We start from the raw sequence: 18,879 nt of genomic DNA, 5'->3' as shown, positions 1-18,879 counted from the left end.
CTATATAAAACTGATATTAAGGAATATGAAAAGGTCCAGTTTCGTATAAAAGACAAAACTATAACTTACTTCCTGTTTTTATGTTTGATAAAAAAAATCATGTTTAAATATTTTGTTTTCAAACCATGTATCACTGGTGTTTCAATATAAACGGTTGAAAGCGTTTACTATCAAATCACAATCAAAAATGTTGATCGAAAATGTATTTCAAAGTATGGATTGAAATGCAATCATTTCAATGTTATATATGTTTTTAAAATGTGTATGAAAATAGAAGCATTTTATTTTCACAGTTGATATAGTTCGTTAGAAGACGACATACTTAGGTAATATCGACATTCTTAATTGCAAAAGAAATGATATCATGTCATTTGTGTCTAACATTAAAAGATACACAAAAGAATAATCAGACAGTTGTGTATGTTAAGAGCATTTCATCGGTTTTATTATTTGATAGAAAAATACTTATGTTATCAAAAACAGAATCGTGTGACATATTCACTATAACCATATTTAAGATAACAATATATATATACAATATACAATATTAATTAATCTGGAAAATATTCATTGGACAACTGATAAACCACATGTTTCTTGTTATGAATATCAGATACTGAGTTATATAATACATATAAAAAGGTCGCCTAAAAGAAGCCAGACACATATGAGCTATTGAATATTGTATCAATAATTGCTATTTGATCAAGATTGTTTAAATCTATGATATGGTTCCTAAAATGACGTAGTTATGAATTAATTCATTTTCAAAAGAATTGCAATTATGGCATTTTGCCTGACATTCAGAAATTATACAGAATCATTAGACAGATGTATATGTTCTCGGGGATTTGATCTGTATTATAGTTTGATCAGGTAAAACTGAATTGATCAACATTAAATTAAGGTTCAAGTTTCACTTTCATCGTTTATTAAGTTTTTATTTATCAATGAATACTAATATCAAAACTTTTAGTGTCGAAATCCTTTTAATAATTGTATTAAATCACCATTTTGTGGAATCAATATGTAGGAATATGCGTATTATCAGACATAGAAACAAAAGTATTACTTACCAGCTGTAGTCAGGTTCACCAGTAGTCAGAGGGATGAAAAACAATGTTACATATCTGATCAATACAATATCAAATAATTTGATAATTTGAATTTGATGAGAAGGATTTATAATGTGTATTATATTACTAAAATAAGGCATCGATAACCAAATTGCAGTTAAAACTGCATTTCCATTAAAGTTTTATTTTCAAAATTAACTACATTGCATGCTTTATTCCAACATCAATATTTTACTATAAAATATGCCAATATCAAAGCTGAAATTATCGATGATATTTCATGATTTGAATTGGATCATCCTCTTTATTGAACGGATATTAAGGAATATGAAAAGGTTCAGTTTCGTAAAAGTCAAAACTATAAATTACTTCCTGTTGTCATGTTTGATAAAAAAGCATGTTTAAATATTTTCCAAACTATGTATCACTGGTGTTTCAATATAAACGGTTGAAAGCGTTTACTATCAAATCACAATCAAATATGTTGATCGAAAATATATTCCAAAGTATGGATTGAAAATCAATCATTTCAATAAGAACTATTTTATAGGAAAAAAGAAACGCAATCTTTTCATGTTCAACAGACATAAAAATATACAGTAAAAAAAGCGACAAATGTGTATTTTGGGGGATTTGATATCTCTCTGTAGGCTTCACTAATTCCGTCGATATCAGAATGATGTGTCAGAGCGGAGGATCAAGATTGTTAAAAGAAATCTGATCAGTAAGTTTTTCCTCTATTGACAAATTGGATAATGTTTTCCTAGCATACCTGGTTATCAGGAAGTCTAGTTCAGGATTTGCAGCATTGTTTACAGATGAAGATCAAACTATCAGGTTTCTTATCATCAGGCACAACCACGTTAAACATGGTTTTGATATCGGGATTAAGAATTATAATGACCACTATAGATTCAATCCACTCAGCAAGCGAAGCATTTGCAGCTTGATATTATAAATTTGTCTTCATATACAAGGAACACAATGAAGATTTCTCACAGCATAAACGTGAATTATCTTAATATATGACTATGTACAGGTCATATTCATGATTTCAATAGGTGGTCGGACGTGAAATAAATCACAAATAGCTATGAAGGATTACTTACCCGAAAGTGTGCCTTCATCAGGTGAATCCCGACCTTCGTCACTGGAACCAGACGCCATTTTGAAATCCAGTTCCACCTCTATTTACGATGCCTAAGAGGTAGCTGTAGGAATATTACAATAGAGATAGCTATGGGCAGGATTTACGTTTCCCGTACTATTTATCGTTAATCATTTGCCATACATGAATTACTTTGAAAAACTTCACAGGTTCACAAAAGAACTGAAAAACATATATTTTTTGAAAGTTATGTTTTAGATGCCATTTCTGTTGATATTTGTAAGGACTCAGACTAAATCCAGACTTTCTAATATTACAGTACTTACTCCTTAGCTCCGAACAACACGCAACTTTCAATGGTACTATTGAGGGCAAAGTATATACTCAAGACTTATGCCAAGGGATAGGTAAGAGGACACAATAATTACTCAATACTTCTAGACTAAACGCCATTTCTAATTATACTTTCATGACACATATTATTCCAGACTTCCGGACCGGAAGCTATTTCTGTTGACACTTTAAAAGGATAAAGTTCTTGCTCCAGACTTCTACACCAGACATCATTTCGAATAACACGTTTGAAGACAGAGTACTTACTCCTAAACTTAAACCAGACACTATTTCCAATTCTACCTTTTAGGAAACATATTACTCCCGACCTTTGGACTAGACGGCTTTCTGGCAATACTTTTGTTGACACAGTACCGACTTCAGACTTCTGACCCAGGGCCCAGTTCTTATGATAATTTTGAGGACAAAGCACTTACTTCAGACTTCTGAACCATACACCATTCATAATGCCACTTTTAGTACACAGTCTTACTTCTGAACCCGAAACAAGACGCAATTTCTAATGATAGAATTGAGAAATACTATTCATCCAGATTTCTGAACCAGGGCGGTTTATAATGCTACTTTTTAGGGCACACATTACTCGAGACTTCTGGGCCATACGCTATTTCCTGTGACACGTTTGAGGACATAGTACTCAGTGGCATAGAAAGTTCGCAAAAAAAGGGGGAGGACAAGAATGTTTTCCTTTTTTTAAACTAAAATCTAACACATGTGTATGTCATGCATGTGTGTTACAATAGGTTTATTTATTCATTGTATGCATTTGTGATGGAAAAGAATTGCTTTCTTTACTTTTTAATTTGTTTATATATATATTTAAATCGGTCGTTATAACTAAAAATGAAAACTTTATTTTGCAATGCAATTTTGTTTAATTTAATATTTTTTTCTATTTTTTTTAAAATCTGTTTACGCATATTGAACGCCAGCTAATATGAAAAGGATTATAATAATATGTAATAGATTTAGTTAAAATCTATGCAAAATTATAGCAAAATGACATACAAATTACAAATGACAAGATGAGTAATAAACTGCCTTTGCAATCAAAACCACTTAAACGCAATCATTTCCCACTCTTGAAAATGTGGATGAATTTGTTGCATTTGAATAAGTGGAATTAACGTTACTGCTGACTTTATTACATTTCATAATGTTTTGTTTTTGTATATTTTTTAATTACTTAATTTACCTAGATATATACACGATTGTATTAATAACCATACGAAATAATAATCTGAATCCATGTTTAATCCTATCTTCATATTTCCCCGAATTTAACTAATTAGGCTAATAATTTTAGTAACGCCGGATACAACGATACATGTGCCGTTGGTTATTTCTTAAATTGAGTTTTTTAACGTTACCATTACGAACATATTTTCCCTCTACACCACTGGCTCTTACTGTGGAGTTCTGAACCAAACACAATTTCTACTGATATTTTGGACGACATCGTACTTACTCCTGAATTATTAGCCAAACGCCATTCCAAGTTATTCTTTTTCTTGCCAATCACAGGTTGATGCAGTCGCTATAAAAAGACAAAAACCGCGATTCTTTGAAATAAAAATAAATACTGATTAGTCATTAAATAGAAGACTTGGTAGAAGCAAGAATGTTAAAAAAGTAGAACAGTGTACTTTGCCATTGCATATCAAATGGCTAATCCATGTGCTATGTTTATAAATATTCATCTTTCCTTTATTTGGTCTATGGTATAGTGTTTTTACATCTGCACATTTAAATATTCATTTGTTTACAGGCAAATACTAAAAATGAGGGACACATTTAATATGATAATATTAAGATTTTTTCTCTTAAATTTTGAATTATGATTTTTATTTTTTAAATTAGTAAAGAGAGGGCACAGCATTAATACTTATTTCATTACCCCTTTTAAAATTTCAGAAGATAAGAATTCACCAGTTTCATTTTAGGTACCTTAATGTTTAGTAGAAATGACTGGTGTAATATATATGGCCCTCAGTTAAAAAGTAAGAGGCTTAAGGTATTGTAGCTATCTGTGATCGTAACATAGTTATCTAGAGGCTCTAGGAAAGCTATGTTAGGCAATATATGGTTCTAAAATAGGTATCTTATTGCGCACACATAACTATCTTCGGGCTCAAACCTCGTAGCCTAGGACCCTTACATTGCTATCCTACATAGATGTATATGTCAAAACAATGGTTAACCAAGTCGGGGCCATAAGAAAGCTATGTTAGTGTCGCTAACGGTAACTACGTTATGGCCCTAGATTACTAATTAGGGCCGTAATACAATATGTAAGGGCCCTATATTACAAAGTAACGACCTAACATTATTATCCTAGTGCAAAAAGAGAGCCAAATCCCGACTGCAGCAAAAATAGCTTGAACTTTGAACCAGAAGCAAAACCGCCCTACCGATCGAAAACATGGTGTGAAGTAAACAACTATTAATAAATGACAGAGGTTAACACTTCGTTAAAATGTAATATACTGGATTATATATCAGTGGTAAGGTCAAGAATATTCCTGTCGATACAGGAAGCATTATAACAAACACATGATGGCAGAATTTGTCTTTGTTCATGTATTGGTAGGTTGGAGAACAAAATTGTAAAACCATACACTAGTTTTAAGAGCGGCTCCTCTACATATACCCATAATAGTATATTCTTGTTTCATAAGTGACTCCCCTACATTTATCTAGAGTAGTATACGCTAAGCTTAACAGAAACCTCCTTTCATTTAACCTTAAACATCTAGTGTAGATATATCCATTTTTTATAATTTCAGTTATGACGTCTAGCTAAGTTGTCCCTTTAAACTTACACGGTTATTTCGGCATATTACGGGTAAGTGCTAAAGTAAGTATTTTCCGATAACGCCGTCAATAACCGTGTTACATCACAATGTAGGCGCCCCTACCAAACTTCATATCAAGAATATGTGTATATGATTGTCTGGATATATTCTGCCACAGAGTTGTGCGCATCGAACAACTCGTATGCCTATAAATATTATTTACAGCTATGGTTTGCCTGTTTTTAAATATACGTATAACCTATGAATACTTATTGGTTAGCTGATTTCAATAGCCTTCATATATTAAACTTCACCTTTATATCAGTCTTTAATTGAATTGAATTGATTAAAACAAACCCTGATATTCACACAATCGATAAAGTCCTGGTTACTTCTATAACACAATATTTGGAAGACTGTAATATAGATTTTAATTTATAGGTACTCATCTTAATCCGTTTCAAATGATTAATATTGCAATAATTCTTGTTATTAAATATTGATGTACACTTGATGAATTTTGAATATTTTTGTCTGTTTATTTACAGCTGCTTTTTCCAGCACGATTATCGAGCTGGCCGATCTCTGTATTCATGGGGTTTAAAGTGGGGTAAGTAGAAATCTGTTGGTTTTAGGATGATATGTGTAAATACAATTTCTGACTCTCTGTCTACCCTGTTCAGTGGTAGGGATAGTTACAAATGCCTGTTTGACTACTAGGTACAGAGATTCAGCTGGAATGGATTCAATGGTACATTTAAGGGTCAGAAGAGAAATCATACTATTCAACAGCATTCATCTGTCCAGGTGGTAAAGAAAATTACTAATGTCCATCAGACTACCAGTTATATGTACCGAGAATGGAGACAGGAGATAATTAGTAATGTCTATCCGACTACCTGCTGTTTTCCCGGTGATCGAGTTATACAGTAGTTAAATAATATCTTCTATCCGAACCCACTATCTATCCCTGGGTAGATCAAAGAAACAGCGTATGTTTAACCAGTACATATCTAGGTTGACGAAAAGTAGGAATATCTGCCTGACTTCTAAATCTCTGTCCTGGGATGAAACATTTGTTATGTCCAAGTGACAATCTATCCTTGGATGGTAATGTTTGACCGACTACAAGTTAAAACAGTCATATTAGTTTTTCTTGTATTATTGAGCAGTCAGAAATACACACAGCTGAAATTATTCTTAATTTGTAATCATTTCAAAATATAGTTACATCATGCTCCAAGCTATAGAGAACAACGAAAACAAAACTGGATATAGATTACCTTAAATTCCGAAAGGAGGTAAATCGTCTCCAAACGCCTTGTAGTAGGACGCCATTTTCGAATCACTCCTTAGGACACGGAACGTATACAATAACGTGTGATTTCGCACCGTGCTGTATGACCGTAGTCTATGATTTAGCCACTATTTCAACGTATACAGAGTCAAAAATGTGTTCATTACTAAATTTCGAAACAGTTTTATTGTAAAACATATTACAGTTTTACTTTACAGGCAAACATATGAAAATAATGAAAAAACGTTGTTGCCATTGTGAATTTGCATCATTTCAATTGTAGCAACAAGTTAGCAGTTTCCATTTGTGTTATATCGTCAAATATTTTGAAGTAAACTATCGAAATTTTAGATCAAACGAATTATTGGTGTGATCAAAGTTTAGATCAAATTTGATTTCTGTGATAAAACAAAATCACACTTTTTAAATTTTTATATCAGATTTACTTTAAGATTACACAATTATCACAATATCTTCATATAAGCCTATTCAAATTTGAAAATGTGTCGACTTGTTTCATGAACCTACCTTAGTATATAAACTCATAGACGAGTTTATGCCATTGCCGTAGAATTTTCCAATCTTCCCTTAGATACAAAGGTTACGTGCAATTCTGGATACGTAATGTTGTACAAAACTATTACATGGAATCCTATGGAGTGATTTTGGATTTCATGGGGATTCCCCGATTTATTCATTTTTTTTTAAAGCACACCAGCACTGACAGATCCTGTCTTTAGAAGTGTACGTATTCAAAAAAATCCATAATAAAAATATCTTTTTGAATATACGTGTAGGGTGCAATTTGATCTTGTTTCCATAGCTAGCCTTTTTGTTTGCGTCCTCTTTATTTCTCTGTTGTTGTTCTATTCTAAGCTGACAGACATCCGTTTTCATATATCTGATTACCGACAGTTAAACTCTGCACCTGCAGACTGCATATAGCAAGTATTTGTATATTCACTTCGCTCTGCCTGAATTGAACTTGTGAACAAAGGTTACCTTCTATGGCGAATCACATTCTGCTTGCTTATGAATACATTGTTTACATGGACAATTTAGTTTTATACCTCCTCAGATTTCACTTACTCATTTTTCAAATTTTGTGATACTTTTATACATGTGTATACACAAGTGAAACAGGTGACCTATGTGCCTTTTTGATATTCAAATATAATGCAGACAGCTTTTAACTCAGGATCTAACAGAGCACTCTTGATATCACCGAGCTTATAACGTCTATCAAAACTCTACGTCATTCCGGATATCATGATGCCGATATGAGTATCCTGGATTGCAATACATGGTGACACCAACATTCAAATAATCCAAGAAATTTCAGAACTATAATGTGTTGCCTAAAGCGACTAAAATAACTATCTGAAAGCTTTTCCACATGTGTGCACACATCTGTGATAGCTACAACAATGTTGCAAAGTAACACACTTATGGAATACGGATTATGAGATGTTTAGTAGATGTAAATATATACAAAACGTAATATAATTGCTTTGAGTAGAATGCGTCTCTCAGCACTTACTTTGCATATTGGAAGTGGCCCATATCGAAATAATGTAAAAAAATTAACGTCTGTGTAGAATTTGCAACTCTGGTGACATAGAAAATGAACATCACTTTCTCTGAACTTGTCAAAATGTTCAAGCTTTAAGAACTTGATTTATTTAAATGTTCTTCAAAAAAAGAAATCATCAGTATTCAAGATGATCCAATTAATTAATGCAACAAATGTATAAGATTTAACATTGTTATGTTAATATGTATATGATGCTACAGTTAAGGAAACACTTGATATAATATCTAAATTTGTAAACAGATCTGTCCCTTGTCTATATATATTGATACTACACTGCTAAATTGCAGTGACCGCCAATATATTATATTTCGTATTATAATAAAGTTAATAAACTATTTTTTTTGTGTCGATTACAAATGTAATTTTATTTAAGAAGGAACAACTCTTGCACCATTTCTAAATAATTATGTCATAGTAATTGACAGACAAGCCAGGTCTTTATATCTTTTAAATTGCATTTCTTCGTAGCAGGATTTTTAAATAGGCATTATTTGTATATATATTATATGGAAATACTCGCATGATCTGCCATGTATATATATGTACACTGTAGGGTAATTTAAAAAAAGCACACCTCCTTTAGTAAGAAGAGCCATAATCATTCCCCATCAAAGTATTATCATGTACAAGGGCCTTACAGACGTCGATAAATCCTATCAGTGGAGGAAGGAAAATTTAACAAAACTTACTGCGATTGCAGATGTGTAATAAGCAAAGTCCGTGTGTTTACAAAAATAGTTGATTATTCGAACAACTTTGGATAGGGGAGTTGACACGAATCTACCGCCATACAGAATCGGAAAAATAGGTCATGATATGACTGAAACAAAGTCTGTGATATATATATGATGGTATACCGACATGATTCAAATGGAACCGTGAAATTATGTTATAAGGTACATGCATGTTTATTTTTACTGTATTGATAAAAAGGTACACAACCTGGAAAATATGTAATGATGATGTAAGGGAACACTCAGAGAAATGTATCCGGTAATGATATATATGTTACACAAACTGAAATATGTACAGGTAATGATTTCGAGGACACACAAACTAAAATATATACGGTGATGACATAGAGGATACGCATACTGATATATTATTTATAATGACTAATGGATACCGTGTGGTGTTAATCTGTATATGATACATGCATAATTATAATTTATATAATTCATCTTTAGTAACTTGAACCGTTCAAATTTTTTTCCTGACAGATTGCTAGACTGTAACGTTAAGATAGCCTAAATATAAAAAAATGGCCAATGACTCGCTCAGTATCGTGTAGTTAAATAGCGCCATGGTTTACCTCTTAATCATGTAAAATATATTTCTACATTACTAATATATCGTGCACCATAAACTATGAAATGTATTCTTTGCAACTATAATGCGGTATACACAGGTAGAAATCTGTTCATTTCTTGATAGCGGGAAATAGCAATTCATCTGTGTCGCAACATATATTGAAATCAAGGTATATGCTATGGACATTTTTCATGCCGCGCTGAATATACCTTACTTTCGTTGTAGATTTTTATTTATAACGTACACATTGCCAGTCACACTGAAACGTTTTTATTTTTTGAAGTAAAAATGTGTACATTGCAGACATCAACACACCATGAGAATAACTGATATTCGATGAGTTTTTAGAAGAAAGCTTGATTATGTTATAAATAAATCTAGGTTTTGTTTTTATTTGTTTCAATAATATTCAATCTACCCACCACGACGTTATCTTTCATGAACCTCGCATAAAATAGAAACTCATGGAAAATGGTTATGTCTTAAATGAACAATAAAATCTATTGAACTATCCGTTTATTTACCTTTGGTTCTGAGCAGTCATCCCACAGTACCATATAAATCATTTTTTGTACGCCTATGTAACTATAATCGTATTAATATCTAAATAGCGCAATTTCCTTGTTCTACCATTTATATATCGGACCTATGAATCCTTTCTCTATTTCTAATGTTGCAGTAATACAGATTCGATATCATTTTTTCTCTTTTGGGGATAGGGTTTAAGATCAGGATTGAGAGTAGATTTTTAATGGGTTGGTTGTTACCGATATTGCTAGCATAAAAGTATGATAGAGTTTCTCCTAATATACAATACACTAATATTTCGATTCCGATTTACAGTTGGCATGCCTAATAGCACAGGAATGTTACCCGTAAAAAAATAAATACGTTAACGTTATGAACATATCATTAGGCTTGTTTATATTCCATTTCAAACGGAAATATTCGCATTCCAGCCCACAGTCAACACTTCCTCGATTAGCCTGCTCCAGACAACATAACATTAAATCCATGGCTGCATAATGCAGTGATTCGATATATGCCTAATCAAAGTGTGCACTATTTTAGATAAAAAACCAGGAGGACACATTCTCTTAATCAGAATCAACGAACAGTTGTGCGGTAGGAGTATTGCCAGGTTAATGATGTCAATGGATGTTTTATCATCATGATGTCGAATACAATATTACAATGTACATACTATGTTTATGTTCATGATCTTCGAGTGAAAACAACATATAAGGAAAAGCGTGATGTTGTGACACCTTTTGTCTGATGTCGCGCCTCTAAGAGGTTTTTTTCCTGTTCCATTTTTTTTATGATTTTACTATACTTTGCCATTGTAATTTGACGCCACAGTTGGTTTTATCATTCAAATGTTATCTTCCATTTATATTCTTTGTCAAATTAATTTGCCTATTAAGATAAATTCTCTACAAAGCATACTCCCTTTGCATGTGCCCCCTTTAATTGACCAGAGTCCTAACTGTGATTCCCCTATATTTACCAGGCACTATATACGCTTAATTACCAAACAATAGTATGTGTTCATTGTGTCGGTTTGAGTATTACAAAAAGAAAAGACACTAACGGGTTTAGCTGTATTATAAATGTAGTATTCAATTACATTAAAAAGAACAAACGTTCGGGTTAAATGCACACGTTGATAACAGCGTCAGATATGTTGTTATTGGTGCTGTAAATCTCGAGATTGTGGTAACTTGTCACTGTAGACCATGTTAAGTTTTATGAAATATGTATGTAGAACACGATGGCAATATAACAAAAGTAATTATCAACACATGTAATATGGTTTATATATTAAATATAACAATTAACAACATTTCAATGATAAGTGAGAGAAAGCAAATGTGTTAAAACCTCATAAACATAAGGAGGTCTAAAATTTATTGAGTTTTAAAGCGAGCATTCATATGCAGATTTGCATCAAACTTAGTTTAAAACTTAACATTTTTTCGGAAGTCTCAGTGATTTATTTACACTTAACAAGTATATGGACGCATCAGTTTTCTTTAGTTTAAAAATTATCAATCGCATGGACGTATCAGCTTGATTAATTAAAAAAAAAATAACAATCGTATCGAAGTCTTAGTTATCTGTCATTCTCTCTGTGTATTGGTAGTAGACATAGACCATTTCCTGTGTTTATTGGTAATATACAGTGACCATTCCGTGTGTGTATAGGTAAAAGACATGAAACATCCCTTGTATATATAGGTAAAAGACATGAACCATCCCTTGTATATATAGGTAAAAGACATGAACCATCCCCTGTATGTATAGGTAAAAGACATGAACAATCCCCTGTATGTTTAGGTAAAAGACATGAACCATTCCCTGTATGTATAGGTGAAAGACATGAACCATCCCATGTATACATCGGTAAACGACATGAACCATTCCCTGTATGTATAGGTAAAAAACATGAACCATCCCCTGTATGTAGAGGTATAAGACATGGAACATCCCCTGTATGTATTGGTAAAAGACATGAACCATTCCCTGTATGTATAGGTAAAAAACATTAACCATCCCCTGTATGTATAGGTAAAAGATATGAAACAACCCCCGTTTGTTTAAGTAAAAGACATGAGCCATTCCCTGAAGGTAGTTTTTTCTCATGACATATCAAAAGAATATATCATTAACCATACATAACGATGGTTGCTACGTGGGTGTCTATTATACAAACTATTATGATCTTCTTCGGATACGTTTCTGTTTGTTGATCTTTTGATACCAAATGCTTGTTATGTCTTAAGTTTTTGTATCAATTAGAATTATCGGAACTTACTTAATTTAGCAGTGAGTGATATGAGCAATACCTGCGATCTGATTCAGTCAACCATTGAGCCAAGTACCACTATCCACCTAACCAAACACAAACATACTTCTATATATCAACCTAATTCTGTGTTATGATGATAAAACAATAAATTGGGCGTTGTTTTGAAATCTTCAATTTTACGATTCAAGCTTTCATTAACAGCACTCGTATAGTAAATGATTGAGACATATCTTACATTCGTTTCAAAATAGCTATGAAAACTCTGTGCACGGCGCCATTTAGTAGGCAGCTATTGCATAGTCACTCGTTTGGACAATTTATGCATTATTACTAACAATTGATCGGGTATGTCAGTAAAGGATCCTTGTAGAGATTTACAAATACAATTGCGGAGTTTGCCTTTGTTCTATATACAATGCGTTGTGGTGTATATATTTGTCTTTGAAATGATGTAAAGGTACTACGTGATAGACATCTTGCGGAAATAGCGACCCAGTCATTTGTGTCATATGGTCTATTGCAGAACAGTTTTGTAAAATATAGTGGCAAGACTTATGCTAAGGAGTGGTGAGTGACTTCAGCAATACCCCCCCCCCCCCCCCCCCCCCCCCCCCCCCCCCCCCCCCTATTAACGATTGATGTAATGAAGGGGTGGATGATATTAGTAATAGCATCACCACACCCACAATCGAAGTCAGGCCTGCAGTCCTTAACCTCTCACTTCAATTCTCGTACAGTTAAGTAAGACCAGCAGTCCTCATGTTCTTACTACCATTCTAGAACAATTGCGTCTGGGCAGCAGTCTTAGACTTCTAACTAGCATTCTAGTGCGATTTAGTTAGGGCAGCAGTCCTTAACTCCGAAACTTCTTACTAGCATTCTAGTACCCTTTAGTAAGGGCAGCAATCCTAAACTTCCTACTAGAATTCGAGTACCCTTTAGTCAGGGCAGCAGTCCCCAATCTCTTACTACCATTATAGTACAGTTAGGTAAGGGTAGCAGTCCGAAACTTCCAACTCCCATTCAAGTACAGTGTATTCAGGGAAGCAGTCCTAAACCTCTTACTACCATTCTAGTACAATTTAGTCAGGACAGAAGTACTAATTGTTCACCACCCTTGTAGTATCATCAAGTCAAGGCAACAGTTCTAATCTTCTCATTACCATTCTCGTACAATTTAGTAGAATCAGCAGTCCTCAACTTCTCACTATCATTTTGGTACAATTTCATCAGGGCAGCAGTCCTAAACCTCTTACTACCATTCTAGTACGTCTAAGTCAGGCAACCGCCGTCAAGTTCTTACCACCATTCTTGTACAATTTGGTAAGAGCAGCAGTCCTACACTTCTCACAATCATCCTAGTGCGACTTAGTCCGGGGAGCTGTCCTAAACATCTTACTACCATTCTAGTATAGTTAGGTAAGGGCAGCAGTCCTAACCTTCTTACTATTATTCTAGTACAATTCTCTCAGGGCAGCCGTCCTGAACTTCATACTATCGTTTAAGTACATTTTTTTCAGGTCAGCAATCGTAAGCATTTCACTATGACTCTAGTACAGTTTAGTCAGGGCAGCATTACTATCATTTGAGTACAATTTAGTAAGGGGATCGGTCTACGTACTCCCTGTTAGCTCCTAAAGTATTACTGAAGGAAAGTGGCTTATGCTTATATGACATATGTGATGATGAGATCAGTGATCCGTTTTTATCCCGATTACGTTAATACCGGTTGGTTTGCTCTAGTGTGGTATCCCACTGTTAATTTATCATATGATATTATTTAGAGCGGCATTCAACAGACATCTTGTTTTTGTTTCATGAGCGGAAAATTACTAGGTTAATGATTTCGCATTTGGAATAATTGTTCTGCTAGTATGTCAATAACAGCATACACACTTGGCTCGTTTAAGTGATTTTACAATTATCTGATATCTTTGAATTTGCAATCGAGTTCACCAATTTCATTGTAGAAGTAGCTGCGCCATTTTATTTCAATATATATCTTTAGTGTTGTTTATGAATTAAATATAAGAAAAAAAGGAATATTTTATTACTAACTCGAATAGTTGTTCAACTCAGCCTTCTTACAACCATTTATAGTACAATTTAGTCAGTGACACAATACTGTTTACTCCAAGAGCAATTTATGGAATGTAGATGTTTAAACCGCAGCCATGTTTTATTATCTTCATTCATTCATTTCCTGTTAAAGCGCTCGATTGTTCAACATTTTCAAAACGAGACCTTCTAACAGACTATTAACAGTAGTTTTGCATTGTATTTAATTTTAATTTTATATTCAGTTGTTTTAATTGCAGTTGTCCAAGTGAAATGAAGAGTCAATAAACTGGGACCTTTAATTCCATGTCCTTTATTGACTGATGGGAATAAACCGGAAAATTCACAATTTAAAATATGGCTTACTTCATATCTGTGTAGACTCGTTAAACATGTTACCAGTTGACTACAACTAGGCGTTATACACAGTATACGAGGTATCGTGTTATAGAGCATGCCTAAATGAGGGGACAATACCACTGGAATGTCACCCGTAATTTAAAGTACAGCCTCAAAAGTCGTATACACATGTAAGTGTGTACACATGTCAGTGATATACCCATTGGAATTAGTTCAAAACCAGCGGTACTTAACTCCCCTTGATTTGAAGATATAAACCTTGGAATGATGTGCCTTTGCAATCAAAACCAGTTAAACGCAATAATTTTCCACTCTTGAAAAAGTGGATGGATTTGTTGCATTTGAATAATTGGAATTAACGTTACTGTTGACTTTATTACATTTCATAATGTTTTGTTTTTGTATATTTTTTAATTACTTAATTTACCTAGATATATACGAAATAATAATTTGAATCCATGTTAAATCTTATTTTTATATTTACATTAATTTAAGTAATTAGGCTAATAATTTTAGTAACGCCGGATACAACGATACATGTGCCGTTGGTTATTTCTTAAATTGAGTTTTTTAACGTTACCATTACGAACATATTTTCCCTCTACACCACTGGTTCTTACTCTGGAGTTCTGAACCAAACACAATTTCTAATGATATTTTGGACGACATAGTACTTACTCCTGAATTATTAGCCAAACGCCATTCCAAGTTATTCTTTTTGTCAATCACAGGTTGATGCAGTCGCTATAAAAAGACAAAAACCACGATTCTTTGAAATAAAAATAAATACTGATTAGTCATTAAGTAGAAGACTTAGTATAAGCAAGAATGTTAAAAAAGTAGAACAGTGTACTTTGCCATTGTATATCAAATGGCTAATCCATGTGCCATGTTTATAAATATTCATCTTTCCTTTATTTGGTCTATGGTATAGTGTTTTTACATCTGCACATCTAAATATTCATTTGTTTACAGGCAAATACTAAAAATGAGGGACACATTTAATATGATAATATTAAGATTTTTTCTCTTAAATTTTGAATTATGATTTTTATTTTTTTAAATTGTAATGAGATGGCACAGCATTAGTGCTTATTTCATTACCCCTTTTAAAATTTCAGAAGATAAGAATTCACCAGTTTCATTTTAGGTACCTTAATGTTTAGTAGAAATGACCGGTGTAATATATATGGCACTCAGTTAAAAAGTAAGAGGCTTAAGGTATTGTAGCTACCTGTAATCGTAATATAGTTATCTAAAGGCTCTAGGAAAGCTATGTTAGGCAATATATGGTTCTAAAATAGGTATCTTATTGCGCACACATAACTATCTTCGGGCTCAAACCTCGTAGCCTAGGACCCTTACATTGCTATCCTACATAGATGTATATGTCAAAACAATGGTTAACCAAGTCAGGGCCATAAGAAAGCTATGTTAGTGTGCTAACGTAACTACGTTTTGGCCCTAGATTACTAGGGCTGTAATACAATATGTAAGGACCCTATATTACAAAGTAACGGCCTAACATTATTATCCTAGTGCAAAAAGAGAGCCAAATCCCGACTGCAGCAAAAATAGCTTGAACTTTGAACCAGAAGCAAAACCGCCCTACCGATCGAAAACATGGTGTGAAGTAAACAACTATTAATAAATGACAGAGGTTAACACTTCGTTAAAATGTAATATACTGGATTATATATCAGTGGTAAGGTCAAGAATATTCCTGTCGATACAGGAAGCATTATAACAAACACATGATGGCAGAATTTGTCTTTGTTCATGTATTGGTAGGTTGGAGAACAAAATTGTAAAACCATACACTAGTTTTAAGAGCGGCTCCTCTACATATACCCATAATAGTATATTCTTGTTTCATAAGTGACTCCCCTACATTTATCTAGAGTAGTACACGCTAAGATTAACAGAAACCCCCTTTCATTTAACCTTAAACATCTAGTGTAGATATATCCATTTTTTATAATTTCAGTTATGACGTCTAGCTAAGTTGTCCCTTTAAACTTACACGGTTATTTCGGCATATTACAGGTCAGTGCTAAAGTAATTATTTTCCGATAACGCCTTCAATTAGGTACATAATGTAATGTAGGCGCCCCTACCAAACTTCATGTCAAGAATATGTGTATATGATTGTCTGGATATATTTTGCCACAGAGTTGTGCGCACTGAACAACTCGTATGCCTATAAATATTATTTACAGCTATGGTTTGCCTGTTTTTAAATATACGTATAACCTATGAATACTTATTGGTTAGCTGATTTCAATAACCTTCGTATATTAAACTTCACCTTTATATCAGTTTTAATTGAATTCAATTTTTAAAACATATCTTGATATTCACACAATCGATAAAGTCCTGGTTACTTCTGTAACACAATATTTTGAAGACTGTAATATAGATTTTAATTTATAGGTATTCATCTTAATCCGTTTCAAATAATTAATATTGCATTAATTCGTGTTATTAAATATTGAAGTACCCATGATGAATTTTGAATATTTTGTCTGTTTATTTACAGCTGCTTTTTCCAGCATGTATTATCGAGCTGGCCGATCTCTGTATTCGTGGGGTTTAAATTTGGGTAAGTAGAAATCTCAGTTGGCTTTAGGATGATATGTGTAAATACAATTTCTGACTCTCTGTCTACCCTGTTCAGTGGTAGGGATAGTTACAAATGCCTGTTTGACTACTAGGTACAGAGATTTGGCTGGAATTGATTCACTAGTACATTTAAGGGTCAGAAGAGAAATGATACTGTTCAACAGCATTTGTCTATCCAAGTGGTAAAGATAATTACTAATGTCTATCAGACTACCGGTTATATGTACCGAAAATGGAGACAGGAGGGAATTAGTAATGTCTATCAGACTACCCGCTGTTTTCCCGGTGATCGAGTTATACAGTTGTAAAATAATATTTTCTATCCTAACCCGCTATCTATCCCTGGGTAGATCATAGAACACCGTATGTTTAACCAGTACATATCTAGGTTGACGAAAAGTAGGAATATCTGCCTGACTTCTAAATCTCTGTCCTGGGATGAAACATTTGTTATGTCCAAGTGACAATCTATCCTGGGATGGTAATGTTTGACCGACTACAAGCTAAAACAGTCATATTTGTTTTTTCTTGTATTATTGAGCAATCAGAAATACACACAGCTGAAATTATTTTTGATTTGTAATCATTTCAAAATATAGGTATATCATGCATGCTCCAAGCTACAGCGAACAACGAAAACAAAACTGGATATAGATTACCTTAAATTTCGAAACGAGGTAAATCGTCTCCAAACGCCTTGTAGTAGGACGCCATTTTCAAATCACTCCTTAGGACACGGAACGTATAAAATAACGTGTGATTTCGCTCCGTGCTGTATGACCGTATGACTATGTCTGTTGTCACTATTTCAACGTGTACACAGTCAAAAATGTGTTCATTACTTAATTTCGAAACAATCTTATTGTAAAACATATTAAAGTTTTACTTTACATGCAAACATATGAAAATAAGGAGAAAAAAAACTTGTTGTCATTGTGAATTTGCATCATTTCAATTGTAGCAACAGGTTAGCGTTTCCCATTTGTATAATATCGTCTTATAGTTTTGAAGTAAAATATCGACATTTTAGATCGTACGAATAATGTGATATAACAAAATCCTACTTTTTATTTTTTGCATCAGATTTATTATAAGATTACACAATTATCTTAATATCTTCATAAGAGCTTGTTCAAATTTGAAAATGTGTCGACTTGTTTCATGAACCTACCTTAGTATAGAAACTCATAGACGAGTTTATGCCATTGCCGTAGAATATCCCATTCTTCACTTAGATACAAAGGTTACGTGCAATTCTGGATACGTAATGTTGTACAAAACTATAACATGGAATCCTACGGAGTGATTTGGGATTTCATTATTTAAAAAAGCACACAAGCACTGACAGATCGTATCTTTATAATTGTACGTATACAAACGAATCCACGATAAAAATGTCTTTGTGAATATACGTGCAGAGTGCAATTTGATCTTGACTCTGTAGCTTGTCTTTTAGTTTGCATTGTTTACATGGACCATCTAGTTGTATACC

At 33.3% G+C, this 18,879-nt stretch overlaps 1 long non-coding RNA gene across 2 annotated transcripts; it reads right to left on the bottom strand.

Annotated features, from left to right (window-relative positions):
* Positions 1 to 1,690: 1,690 nt before the first annotated feature.
* On the bottom strand, positions 1,691 to 18,105 carry LOC117324828. Of its 2 annotated transcripts, none has more exons than XR_004532072.1 (3): positions 18,047 to 18,105; positions 4,007 to 4,075; positions 1,691 to 2,287 (listed from the first exon to the last, which is right to left on the bottom strand). It is a non-coding gene; the product is annotated as an uncharacterized LOC117324828 (long non-coding RNA). The 2 variants fall into 2 exon arrangements; XR_004532073.1 differs by lacking the exon at positions 18,047 to 18,105 and adding an exon at positions 7,159 to 7,275.
* Between the last annotated feature and the right edge of the window lie 774 nt (positions 18,106 to 18,879).

Source organism: Pecten maximus, chromosome 4 (assembly GCF_902652985.1).
Source record: "Pecten maximus chromosome 4, xPecMax1.1, whole genome shotgun sequence".
NCBI classification, from domain to species: Eukaryota; Metazoa; Mollusca; class Bivalvia; order Pectinida; family Pectinidae; genus Pecten; species Pecten maximus.
The sequence above is the reverse complement of the archived record's forward strand: the minus strand, read 5'-3'. Positions and strand labels throughout refer to the sequence as shown.